Source organism: Pseudorca crassidens, chromosome 18 (genome assembly GCF_039906515.1).
Source record: "Pseudorca crassidens isolate mPseCra1 chromosome 18, mPseCra1.hap1, whole genome shotgun sequence".
Lineage (NCBI taxonomy): Eukaryota > Metazoa > Chordata > Mammalia > Artiodactyla > Delphinidae > Pseudorca > Pseudorca crassidens.
In genome coordinates this window covers 30,089,292-30,101,392 of record NC_090313.1, presented here as the reverse complement: position 1 = coordinate 30,101,392, position 12,101 = coordinate 30,089,292, and positions in this window count along the sequence as shown.

Genomic DNA, 12,101 nt, shown 5'->3' with positions numbered 1-12,101 from the left:
TAAAATGAATTTGAATGTTTTCCATCATTTATGTGCTAACTGGTCTCTAAATATTTGGTAGACTTATTTGGTGAAACCGTTTGTCCCTGGTACTATTTTTCTGAAGCAGCTCTTTTACAACTTTATTGCGTCTGTGAAAATGTATCTAGTTAATCCTCCCACCCTTATCAGGGTTAATTTTGGTAAATTGAATTTCTCTCTAAAGAAATAGATATACGTCTGATTTTCCTGGTAACCAGGTTACTGGAGGCAGACCTAGATTCACGCTAATTTAGAAAAATAGAGTCAAAATTCTAACTAATTTTAGAAAAATAAAGGTACGTGATTCTTTCTTATATTCAGATATCAGGGAATATATGAATCATAATATTTTTTATTGGAATAATCACTGTTTCTATTTATTTGCATTTTATTTATCATTTTTCTTCTTCTTCTTTTTTTTTTTTTTATAAGACTATGCCTCTTCTATTATCCAGCCAGAAGATTGGTGACAGACTCCTGAAGGTCAGGACCTTGTCTTCTCCACACTGTGTATTGCTATAATATACAATGCAGTGCGATACAGTAGATGTGTAATAAATATGTATTATTATGAAAAGCAATATGGACCCTGATAGATGTTTGACATTTCATAATAATCTTCTAGCAGCATGTTATAATGCAGTACTCCATACTGAGAACAAAAATTGGTTTAAGGGGACATATCTTTGTATAAGACTTTTAAAAGAATTGTAGATATACCGTTTTGCTATACTCTGCAAATAACTCTAAATAATAGAGTAGCAATTGTCAAGAAGTATGAATAAGGAATGATAATTTGAAATTTAAGAGAGTGCACCATTAACCACAAACAGAGAAATACGTGAGAATGAAAAATATACCTGTCAAAGGAAATATTTATGAAATAGTTGGAGTTCAATGGCAAATACATTTAACATCTGAAAGAAGCTGGCTGTTTTTTTGTATATCCTTGTCAAAGATTGACTTTCACCTACTTTCCCTCAGCAAATGAGTGGCAGTTTTGTTATTTATAGGGTAGGATTTCAGGGATCCATTAAAGCTTTCAAAATACCATTAATGGCATGATAAGACGTTTTTCTGGAGGTAATCATTTCTTCAGGTGGATCTTGTTAGTGGATTTTCACACTCTCTATTAGCATCATTGCTGAACATGAAAACAAGGTAGATGCATCACCGTTAGGAGTATCAAGACAGCACCAGCACAGCCACTTTAGGAGTCACTGATCTTGCTGTCAGCAGTGAGTCTATCAGCGGGAAAGTGACCTTGAGATAAACGTCACATTTTCTGTAATGTTTCATTCATTATAGGCTCCTGATAGTGGAAGGTATAAAATGGAGATACCTTCACTGAAAACATCATAAATAATTTGACATAATATGGCTTGAGCCAAATTCATATGAAAATAATGAAGCATTTATTTCAATAGAAAGGAAGAATTTAGTCACACCCTGTTAATTTGTTTGATTGTTCTATTTTCATGGTTTTATAGCCTGCTATATTTAAATAGTAACCAGACAGTTGAAAATAGTATGCCATTACATTTCAAATTTTTAGACACATTTGCACAAGAAGATGAGATTTGCAAACTAAGATTTAGATTAACCAAGTCTGACTGTACCAAAAGTAAGAAATTATGCTAAGCAAGATTTTTTAAAATGTTTCTTTTAGCATGATCCCTCATATTGAATTATTGTACACTTTGTGCCAAGAAAAGGAAAGCTTTCTGGGTCAGCATTAATTGTCATGTATAGCTGTAGAATCATAGATGTGTGTATGACAGTAGTCAGGAGACGTGAGTATGTGTTAAATATTTTAGTAACTTACATCTCACATAGGCAGCATAGATAGAATAATCAGTTATCTAGATAATTCATAAATAAATTCAATAGGTATTTCAAGAGTCATCTAGTTGCCTGTGTATTGTGGGAGACAGTCAAGAAGAAAAATATTATATTTCTATTTTTGTCTGAAATATTTTATAATCAAGGCAAAACGTTTGAGATTTGCTTTCCTTAGATTTATTTTTTTATATTTACAGTTCTTGACTTTGCTTTGCGTTTGTGGGCTCAGCCTGAGCCTAATCACAGTCTGATAGTAGCTAAGGATCGTTAGACTATGTCTGTAGTGCACTGATGTTATTGAGCTGAAATGTTCCATTGGGTCTTATATTGAGGGTAAGATCCATACATCATAGATAAATTATTCAGGTAATGTTGTTTTTTGATTCTTTTACCTTTACATAATATAATTCGTTGCGTACTTTTTCTTTTTTTGTGATACGCGGGCCTCTCACTGCTGTGGCCTCTCCCGTCGCGGAGCACAGGCTCCGGATGCGCAGGCTCAGCGGCCATGGCTCACGGGCCCAGCCGCTCTGCGGCATGTGGGATCTTCCCGGACCGGGGCACGAACCCGTGTCCCCTGAATCGGCAGGCGGACTCTCAACCACTGCGCTACCAGGGAAGCCCACATACTTTTCTTTTTAAAAGAAAAAGCTTATCAGCTCAAATACACATGTATGTTGGAACCTTTATGCCCTTCTATTTTTAGGAGCCAAGTAGTGAAAACATTTCAGGTGAGATAGTGTTGGTATTATAGCAGTGAAATCTTGGCAATTCATTCTGACTAAAATAGAGTATCATTTACTCGCTATCGCATTTCATGAGTTCACCAATTACCCGGTCTCTCACGCTGAAAATCCTGTTGTCATCCTTGACAGCTCTTCCTTCCTCAAACTTTATTCTCTCCCATTTCTGTCAGTTCCCCCTATGCAATATCTCCCAAATCACTCAGCTCCACTCTTTCCTCAGTTTTAAAGATACTTTCACCTGCAGTTTTCCTGTGCGATTTCCGGACCTTCATTTTCATGCCATGAAGGAACATAGTCATGCAAAGGTAGGAAGAGGTCGTCAGCATGGGGACAGCATTAACTCTGCTGTAATTAATTAAAATGAAATGTGCACCAAAAATACATCTCAAAATGGATCCTTGCACATCACTGGGTTTTGGCAGCATGGCTGAGAAATAAAATGCTCTAAAATATTCTCTACTCTACTTCCAGTCATTGAAAACTATTTTGATCATGTCAGTCTCTTTCACACATACTTTACAAGTTCTGCACTGCATGCAGGATAAGGTCCAAACTCCTTGACAAGCCATTCAAATCTCACCAACACAATTCTTTGCACATTGAAGGATATCTGTCTAACCCCTGTGAATACATAAATATGTATGATATACATCATATATACACATATACATATATGCACATATGTATATATATACAAAGTCCCATGCATATGTACATTGTAGGATATATTAACGTATAGTGGAGTATCATTGTATTGCAGTTGGATTTATTGACTATAAACTAGTAATTATCAATATCAGAGGTCAGCCTGAAACTGACTGCCATCCATTTTAGTTAAATCAACATGTCCCAGAGAGAGAAGTCAAAATTATAACACATCCATTTTGGCTTTGTTTCAATTGCACTGTGGGAAGATGTCTATCCACAAGGTAATTTGTGAAACATTTTATTTTCAATCTCAATCTATTATAGTCCTTATAAATCCTAGTTTTACCTGATAGCTTTTATATCTTACTAATTTCAATAAAATGAGAAAAAATGTGGAGATATAAACAAATAATGGAGTCAAGATAAAAATTGGGGCAGGGAGATATGAAGGAGACATAGAAATACTATCGTTGCAATTCAAGGCTCCTAGCACTAGACCAAACTTGCTATTCTGTTTTATTTTCTTTCTGAATTCTTTTTCCTGCCAAGTACTTTTCTCGATTTTAATAAAATATTTCTTTTTAATAATGCAATATATTAAAAATTTTAAAGGTAAAGCAGACCTAAAGTTAATTCAACAATTCAAGTTAAAGAACACTTATTAGACACTTACTGGCTTTTTGCGTAGATATTTTTTTAATTTATTTTTTGTTGAAGTATCGTTGATGTACAGTAATATTATATAAGTTACAGGTGTTCAGTATAGTGATTCACAATTTTTAAAGGTTATACTCCATTTACAGTTATTATAAAACATTGGCTATATTCCCGGTGTTGTATAATATACCCTTGTAGCTTATTTTATACATAATAGTTTGTACCTCTTACTCCCCTACCTGTACATTGCCCCTCTTCCCTTCCCTCTCCCCACTGGTAACCACTACTTTGCTCTCTATATTTGTGAGTCTGCTTCTTTTTTGTTTCATTCACTAGTTTGTTGTATTTTTAAGATTGCACATGTAAGTGATATCATACAGTATTTGTCTTTGTCTGACTTATTTCACTTAGCATAATGCACTCTAATTCCATCCATGTTGCTGCAAATGCCAAAACTTCATTTTTTATGGCTGAGTAGTATTCCATTGTGTGTGTGTGTGTGTGTGTGTGTGTGTGTGTGTGTGTATACACACCATATCTTCTTTATCCATTCATCTGTTGGTGAACATTTAGGTTGCTTCCTTATCTTGGCAATTGCAAATAATGCTGCTGTGAACATCGGGGTGCACATACCTTTTCTAATTAGTCTTTTTGTTGTTGTTGTTGTTTTTTGGATACCTAGGAGTGGGATTCCTGGGTCACATGGTAGTCCTAGTTTTAGTTTTTTGAGAAAATTCCATACTGTTTTCCACAGTGGCTGCACCAACTTACATTTGCACCAACAGTTTACAAGGATTCCCTTTTCTCCACATCCTTGCCAACATTTGTTATTTGTGTTCTTTTTTTTTAGATGTTGGGGGTAGGAGTTTATTAATTTATTTATTTTATTTTTGCTGTGTTGGGTCTTCGTTTCTGTGCGAGGGCTTTCTCTAGTTGTGGCAAGCAGGGGCCACTCTTCATCGCGGTGCGCGGGCCTCTCACTATCGCAGCCTCTCGTTGCGGAGCACAGGCTCCAGATGCGCAGGATCAGTAGTTGTGGCTCATGGGCCTAGTTGCTCCGCGGCATGTGGGATCCTCCCAGACCAGGGCTCGAACCTGTGTCCCCTGCATTAGCAGGCAGATTCTCAACCACTGTGCCACCAGGGAAGCCCCTATTTGTGTTCTTTATGATGATAGCTATTCTGACAAGTGTGAGGTGATATCTCATTGTGGTTTTGATTTGCATTTCTCTGATGATTAGCTATATTGAGCATATTTTCATGTGCCTGTTGGCCATCTGCATTTCCTCTTTGGAAAAAATGTCTATTCAGTTCTTCTGCCCATTTTTAAATTGGCTTGTTTGTTTTTTCTAATATTGAGTTTATGAGCTATTTATATATGTTGGATGTTAACCCCTTATTGGTCATATCATTTGCAAATATTTTCTTCCAGTCCATAGGTTGTCTTTTTGTTTTGTTTATGATTTCCTTTGCTGTGCAAAAGCTTTTAAGTTTAATTAGGTCCAGTTTGTTTATATTTGCTTTTATTTCCTTTGTTTTAGGAGACAGATCCAAAAAAATACTGCTACGATTTCTGACATTTATTGTTTACAAAGCACTGTTCTAGGAGCTAATGATTAAAACTCTCTAACAATTCATGCAATAGTTCAAAAAGTATATACGTAAATATCTCTGTGCAAAACAGGGAGACAGTGAATGGACCCTTAACCTCCCAGGGACCCAATTTATAAACCTGGAAGATTAATTTACCTGCTTTCTCCCATTTTCTGCTTCAAGAACAGTCACCAAATCCAGTGAACTGTGTTTTTCATCATTCACCCCTGCTATTCCCTAGCATCCTCCATCTACCTACTCACCTACATAGCCACCTACCTCTTTCATTCATACATGAATAAATTCTTCTTATTCCTTCATTCTCCATATTTAACCTATCATCATATCTCATTGATTCTATCTCCAAAATAATAAATCTAAATGTATCTTATCACTACTGCAATTATCAACTCTATAGAACACCAGAGTATGTGTCTTAAAAAGTACATTGAATCATGTCCACCTGAGCTTAAATGCAAACTTTTCAACATTACCTGTAAGAATCTGCATGATCTTACCTCTTCTGTTACTCATCCAATTAGCACATATTTTTTGACAACTCACTGTATGCCAAGTTAGACGCTGGATATGCAGTAGTACGACACATACGATTTCTTTCAACAAACTTGTATTCTAGTGGAGGATCTAGAAATAAGTATTTCAGTAAATAAGTAATCAAATTATAATACATTTTTATGAATGCCATAAAAGAAGCAAGTTTAATTCTAAACCATAATGTGGAGAGGGAACATCCATTTGAGACAGGATATGCAGACAAGCTGATGAAGTGTCATTCAAGAGGAAGACATAAACTGAGATGGAGCCAGTCACAGGACGGATGAGGACAAAGTGTTCCAGAGGGATCTAAATGTGCAAAATTCCTAAAGTGAGGGCCTGAGTGTCCAGATCAAAGTGATATAAGGGGAGCGGGTCAGGAAAAATGGTAGAGATGTAGGTAAGAGATTATATTCGTTTTCTATGCTGTAAAACAAATTGACATAAAATTAGTGGCTTAAAACAATGTGTATTTATTATCTAATTGACAGTTTCCACAGATTAGGAGTCTGGACATTACTTAACTGGGTCTTCGGCTCAGGGTCTTAGTCTTAACAAGGCTGCACTCATGCTGTTGACCAGTGTTTTCCTACTGGAGCTCAACTCACATGGTTGTTTGCAGATTTCGGTTCCCTGTGCTTGTAGGACTGAGGTCCTCATTTTCTAACTGCCAGAGGCCACTCCCAGCTCCTAGATGTCACCCAAAGTTCTCTGCCATACACCTTCTCACAGCCTCTCTCATTACATGGCACTTGACTTCTTCAAGGACAGCAAAAGTATCTCTCACTCCAGTCTGCTATGGTGGAGTCTTATACAATGTAATGTAATTATGGAGTGACTGTCTTATTATCTTTGCTAGATTCTATTGGTTAGAAGCAAGTCATAGTTTACACTTCAATCATGTAAAGTTATTGAATCAGGGTTCAATCATCTAAAGTTATGGTAAGGCATTTGAATTTATTCTAAGTGAAATGGATTTTGTGGAAGAGAAGGAGGAAAGAAGGAAGGAAGGGCCAAATCATGTCTCAGGGAATTAAAAAGAGGAGTTAATTCTGTTTTGTGGCTCAGAGAAGATTTCTTGGAGAAGGTGGCCCGAGGGTAATAGACTGATGGATAAACAGAAAGAGATGACATCAGAGGAAGATAATATCTGTGCAAAGACTGCTGGTGGATTGCGGGAGAGCAAGTGGCACCCACATATGGAGTATTCAGGATGCACAGGTTCAAAAGTAAATAGAAACCAAATGGATTTGAATGTAGTGGGTGATTCTGTATGGTTTTAAAAGTAATCTATATTATCAGACATGCTAGTTTGGAAGGTAAGCCTGGAGCTGACAATAGGGAGAATGAACTGGAGGAAGAACTCAAAACAGGTAAGGAAGCCATGATTTCTGGTGAATTTTTAAAAACATTTTTAATACATTTTGAAATCACTGAACTGCACGATATGAAAGTGTCAGAAAAATTTTCTTTCTTCCTTTCTTTTTTAAACTACTTTAATTGAGGTATGATAGACATACAAAGAACTGTAGATATTTAATGTATATAACTTGATGTGTTTGGAGAAAAGTATACACCCATGAAACCGTTATCACTATCAGTGTCATAAACTTATCCATCACCTCCAAAAGTTTCCTCCCACCACTTCTCCTTTTTCTGAACAATTTTCTTTAAAGAGAGCTGCAGCTTAAAAAGAGCTGTAACTGGAATAAAACATTCCTTAGTTTGCTTACAAGGACACTTTTGAAGGACCTTGGTTTTAAGGGCATCTCAAGAGAACTAGGTGCCCTACCTTTAATTAGCAATTTCCAGTTTTAGGTATAAAGAATGGGAGTAAGGAACCAGGGCTTGTCTTTTATGCTAGGTAGAAAATTTTGAATTGCTTTGGGACTGGAAGCCTGGCTGCCCTGCTTATATTTGGATCCCCTGTTACTAACACATACTCGATGCTTCCAAAATATTTTAAATTAGACAAATCAATCAATAAAGAGTTGTATCAAATAAATATTATTATGTCAGTCATCAGACCACTACCTCTTTCCGCTCTGGTCTCTCTCCCCTGCCTTTATTTTTCTTCCTAACGTCCAAATTCATTGTGAAGATTCAAGGCATATTGTAATCCCAAAATCTCAGTGCATTAATTTTTACCTTGCTTTGTGTTAGAGCGAAATTATGTAGATTGCCTTATCCACAGACTGTATGTAATGTGTGAGATCACTCACAATATGTAAGGCGAGCTCATGCCAATTGCTTCAGTACTGATGATGATTATACTTGGATTTGCACTCTCTTTGAAACTAAATTTAGATGATTCCTCATCTCAAGACTTCTATTTAATGCCAAACTGATTACTACATTCTGGGTTATGAAAGAATATACCCTAGGATATTATTTCTGAGCTACTAAGTAATGATTGTGAGATAAGATAAAGCAGGAGAAGCCAATGTTTACTAGTGCATGATTAAAGGTATATTTGATATTTTATTCAACACAAATATTTGAATATCCTTTCTGGAATTTCCTAAATAAATAGCATATTAGCATTTAGAATTGTTTAGAATATGTATGTGTACTCCTTCACTTACTTTCATTAATATTAAAGAAGAATGAGTTTATTTTTTTTACTTAATGTAATTCTGGCAAATAAGGTGTTTCTCTTCCCTTAGCTCTGTGCTTGCCACCTAAGAATAATTAATACATATATTTAAAATAATTTTAATCCTAATAACTCAAACGAATCTATATTCCTATGTTACTATGGATTTAGTAAATTACTCAGAATTAATAATATAGACTATAGCAACTGCTTCACTCTAGGTAGTTTTAATATTTAAATGAATATTTTAAATACATAAATAAACATGTAATATTCAGTATCTGCTTTGATAAATTATTTTCCTTTGTAAAAAGCAAAGTTAAGATTATATGTGAGAAAGACAATTTAAATAGAATTCAGCCAAAATATGCCACATTTGCAATTTGAAAACCCTTGAGAATTTTCTAATGTGGTTTAGAGTACTAGGAGGTTTGACACTGTAAAAGTGTTTAGTGTCTGGGTTAACCGCAGAAACTTGGAAGCAAACCCAAGGCTGCTATGACACACAGCAGAGCTATAGCAGCTTCTAAAAGTGGGCACGTGTGAAGGCTGTTCTACTGAAAATTACCCACCGTGCATAAATTTTTGTGATGACAGGCTGTAATTATTTTTATTAAAAATAAGGATTTTCCATCAAAAGATATTCTTTCCATAAAAAGATATTCTGATTATGAATAATTTGAACAATTCAGAAAAAATATAATTAAAGAAAAACTCATCTATAACCTTACCATCTGGGAATAAACACTCTAACTTTGCTACCATTCTTTTCAGTATTTCTATGAATCATTTTTTACCCAGCTGTGTTTATATATTACATGCATAGGTTTATAGGAATTTAGGGGGAAGCTATAAAATTTGAAAAACACGGATAGGATAAAGAAGAAAACATCCAGAATTCTATGAACAGATATAGCCTCTAAACATTTTAAAGTGTTTCTGATTTTCTTCTTTTTTTGTTTTTTGGCGGTACGCGGGCCTCTCACTGTTGTGGTCTCTCCCATTGCGGAGCACAGACTCCGCACGCGCAGGCTCAGCGGCCATGGCTCACGGGCCCAGCCGCTCCGCGGCATGTGGGATCTTCCCGGACCGGGGCATGAACCCGTATCCCCTGCATCGGCAGGCGGATTCTCAACCACTGCGCCACCAGGGGAGCCCAGAGGGACATTTTTGATGGAAGAAAATATCCACTGGGACTTGTTGAGAGAGGATATTTCTATGATTAGGTTGATTTATTAGTTTTTCTTGGTGAACAGAAACAAGGAATCACATTATTCAACACATACGATTTAAAAACATGACGAGTGTTTTCTCAGTTTCCTTGGAAATGAAAATGATAATTCTCTACACAATCTTTGTTCAGAAAAATTCTCTTAGTGTCCCAACAATTTTAATGAAAGCAATATTACATAGAGCTTAAGATGAAATCCAGGCTCTGCCCCTTGGTAGCTGAGTGACCTTGGACGAGATATTTACCCTGTGCTTCGTGTTTGCATTGGTAAAATGGGGGTAGATGAGTCAATATGCGTGAACTGCTTAGAAGACTGCCTGTCACTTCATATGTGCTATATATAGGTTAGTAGGTTTGGGGAAAGAACCGTATCTTCTTTACTGTTTAAAGGAGTTGTACATGACAATAGACCTATGGACTATGCATATGATGCATACAAAGGGAAACACTTTGTCGGGGACTAGCAAAGGAGTAAAAATAGAAAGAAACAGCAGAACCACATTTTGACACCAGGCTACAATTAATTAATCTAAACTTAATGTAGTCATTCCAACACAGTAAGGAAATGTTTTAGTGTCACGATTAAAATTGTGAGCCTAAATTCACACAAGACATTGTAACCTGTAGCAATCTTGGGGAAAGTGTTTGTTGCCTCTAAGCCTCAGTGTACTTAACTGTAAATGGAGAGAGATAATCGTGTTTATATCAAAGGTAATTGTAAAAATGAGATAATTTACATCAAGTACTGGATACAAACTGAGCACCCAGGAAGTGTTAACTGCTATTATTGTGCATAGAAATAATAATAATTCTTAAGTATTCTAAAACTTTCTGTATCTTTGAGTTCTTAAATTTGTCTTACCTCTCAGACATCTGGGATAGGTTTAAATCTCTGGTTTCGAACAAAGGTTTATGATGGTGTTTTTAGAGTCTTTATGTCCTTGAGAATCCGCTTCTGATTCTTCTACTAACGAAAGACAATCTGAATGTGCGAGTATTTCCTCTGTCCCAACTCATTTTCTCAAAGGATTGTTGCCATGTTTCCACTCTCTCCTTTTTCATAGAGAAGTCTGAGGTTTTGTTTTTGTAAGGGACCCGATTGTCTGCCTGGAGCTTTTTGTAGAATTTGTTTTTTATAGATGTGTTCTTTATCCTGGGAAGGCATCGCCTCTTTTTATTGATTTCACCTGGAAAGTTATGCTCCTGTTTTAGATCTTAAATTTTTCCAATGTATATGTTTTTTTCAACTAAGTCTTTCAATATTTCTCACCAACCATGTCCATATTCTCACCCCTCTCAGCGCTCCTCAGAAGAATGAGCTTATACAGCTTTTTCCTTTCTCTGCTCTTCTTATTTGCTTTTAGTAATAGCTTTTCAAGTTATTCCTTTGATTTATGTATTTAGTTTTCCTTGATGTCATTGCAACTTTAAATTAAACATATCGTATTATTATTTCTCTTTTTAACTCTTCCTTATCTTACTTTTCTCTCTTTAAATCCCATATGTTCATTTCAGCTTGTTATTTCCATATAATTTTCTATCTATATTGCATTGAGGTCATCATGTCTTCTTGCTTTCGAAGGTAGACATCAAACTCTACAGCTTTTTTCTCTAAATATCTTTTCTTCTTTATTTTTTTTGGCCATGCCGCATGGCTTGTGGGATCGCTGATTCTAAAGGATGGGTCTTCTTTTCCTTTTTTACTGAAGGAATTTGTTTTACAGGCCTTATTTTATTCTCTCTGTCTCTCTATACATCCTTAAATAAGTAGGATTGTATGTAGATTTGGCATGCTCTAAAAACAGAAACCATAGATTGTTTTTGGCCCCATTCTCTATTTACTTAAAAGACGGTCATATTGAATCATAAGATAAATGGATGTGCAGGGTTCCAAGCCAGTTCCCACTATGAAGCAGTTTTGTTTGTGCATGTGTGGTTTTTTCGCCTTCCAGTGGAGATCTGGTATACCTACAGGAGAGCTTCTCCCATTCTCATGGTCTGATTCTCCGTCACTATGAGTATATAGTGCACATAGAAAAGTTTAATCTTAAACTCTCTTGCCTTCTTGCCTCTACTTTCATCTATAGCCTTGACTTCATGAGGTATATCTACCAGGATTCATTATCTGAATGCAGTTACTGATGGGAAATACTGACGAGAGATACAGATGAGGGGTTCTAAAATGCTGGAATCGCAAAAACAGCACTAACAGT